This window comes from Spermophilus citellus (genome assembly GCF_964194105.1).
Source record: "Spermophilus citellus genome assembly, chromosome: 1".
NCBI classification, from domain to species: Eukaryota; Metazoa; Chordata; class Mammalia; order Rodentia; family Sciuridae; genus Spermophilus; species Spermophilus citellus.
In genome coordinates, this window is record NC_138182.1 from 133,903,064 (window position 1) to 133,905,691 (window position 2,628).

Genomic DNA, 2,628 nt, shown 5'->3' on the forward strand with positions numbered 1-2,628 from the left:
AACCACTGAGCCACATCCTCAGCCCATTTTTGAACTTTATTTAGAGACAGGGTCACTGAATTGCTTAGGGCTTTGCTGAGTTGCTGAGGCTGGCTTTGAACTCTTGATCCTCTTGTCTCAGCCTCCCAAGCCACTGGTATTATACGCATGCACCACCATGCCCAGCCTGTATTTATTTTTTGATTGGTACTTTATAGATATAATAGAGGTGGGATTCACTGTGGTATATTTATACATGCATGATTTTGTCAAATTCATTCTGCATTTCCTCCCTCCTCCCCCACTCTCCTTCTCTTTCTTTTATTCCACTGATCTTCCCTATTTATCTTTATAATATCTACCCCTGCTTTTTTCCCCTCACTTTGCTCTACCTTCCATGTATGAGAGAAAACATTGGTACTTTACGTTCTGGGCCTGGCTTATTTCACTTAGCACAATGTTCTTCAGCTTCATCTATTTACCAGCAAATGCCATAATTTCCTTCTTCTCTATGGCTGAGTAAAACTCCATTGTGTATCTATATATACCACATTTTCTTGATCAGTTCACCTATTGATGAGTGAGTATCTGGGCAAGCACTGTCTTGAAAGAACTTGCATTGCTTTAACCCATCATCTATTCTCCTTATTTTGAAGATCAAGAAACTGAGGCACAGAGAGGATAAGTAACATGTGTAAGGTCACACAGCTAAGAAGTAACAGAGCTGGGATTCAAACCTAAGCTACAAAGCCCAAGACCTCCATCACCTCACTGATGATGACCATTATCGTTAGCCTGTAAGTCTGTCTCTTCTTTGAATGCAAACAACAAAAAGTATCTCTGTTTAACTTAAAGAAAAAAAAAAAGATGGACGGAAAGGAAAGAGGCACGTTTTATCTGCAGCTTTGAGGGAAAACTTCCCAGGGAGAGTCTGATTATTTATAGTTCACTCCTTGAGGAGGGGACCTCAACTGACCATCCCTAGTTGCTTGTGAAGAAATGGAGATGATGCTAGTAGACCAAGGTGCTCTGGACACAGGGCAAGAGAGAACCATTGGTAGATGCTGACGTGCCCCTGGAGAAGCAACCGATTATGCTAAATCTAACAAATTTGAGGTTGAATTCTACCATAAACTTGGCTTTATGTCATGAACACCCAGGTGTTTTCAAAGTGTCCTGCCCTTGTGATACATCCATTCACTTATTTATGAATTAAGTCCATCCACCAAATGGTCCTTTGTGTGTCCAAGCAGGACACGCTGTCCCCAAAGACCTCCCAAAGAATGGCCAAGTGGGGACACCAGACACACACAGCCATACCATTGCCACCCAGGCACAGTGGCAGGCACCAGGAACAGAGCAAGGGACGAGTCAGGCACATGCCCTACAAGCTTCATCTCCCAGTGGGTGCCACTAATTAAAGTGGGTGTTACGATGGGGTAAATGCAGAGATCTAGGAAGGAAGTAGGGGAGGGCCCTCAGGAAGCTGCACCAATTCAGCACTTTAAATGATATGGTTAACATGGAGAGTCAGCAGCTTAAACACCCTCAGGCAATGGGGCAACCCCTCTACATAAGCACTGTGGGGTGTCTGCCCAGCCCACGCAGCCAGCTGCTTCCCTAAGATATTTTGGACATGTGTGTCCTGCCACCTGACAAGAGCTGATTGAACCCCAGGTGGGCAGCCACCCGGCATCGGCTGCCCCAGTGAGTTTCTTTTCCTTTGGCGACTGAGATTCAGGAAGATTCTCCTCCCTGCTGTTGGCCTCTGAGAGAAGGGGGGGGGGGGTGGGCAGCATCTCATGCCCTGCAGCCCAGAATGCAAGTGTGTCTGGATCACCCAACAGCTGTGGCCACACTTATTTGTGTGTTTTTCATGCGGCCCTCTGACAGATGGTAGTTGAAATATCTCTGTGGAGGGAGAGCCTTTCTAACTGGTACAGAGGCTCCATTTGGGCTGGGTAGCCATATGTCGTACATCCTCCACCACAGAGAAAGCCGGACCAGAGAGCGGAGAATGAGGACTCTCAGATAGGGGAGAGCCCCCTCCTCCAGACTGCGAGGAGTTCAGCTCTGCCTACCCCTGGCTCCCCCTCCCGTGTCCTCACACCCAGTTCCCCTGATGTGCTTAGGTAGCACCAGAGCGTTCTATTAGGGGGACAGCGTCTCTAACACAGTGACCAGTGCTCTCTTTTATTCCAGTATCTCCTTCCTTCTCTCCTTGGGCCCCTCCCCAACCCTACCTTTTATTTTGGTTTTGTTTGTTTTTGTTCAGCCCTGTGTTCACTCCCTCAAAGAAGAGATGACACCCAAGGAAGCACAGAGGATTCATTTCTGACTTTGAAAGTTTAGGCGGAGGCAAAGAACAAGGATTTGTGGATAAACAATCTATTCGAGTGAAAACAAAAGTTTCACTTGAATGAAGGAGGCTTCCCAGTCTCAGAAAAGACGGGTATCTTCTTCTCAAGTGGTGTGGCCATACTTAGAGAATTTGTAATTGAGCAAGGAATTTGACATGAGAGAGGCCCTCATTTTAACCTTGCAGGCAAGCTCGGACAGTCTGGATAGGATGGCGGCACATCTGGGGAGATTGGGAGTCCTTGGAACAGCCAGTCTGCTAGAAGCCTGATAAATTAGGCTAGTGTCCTC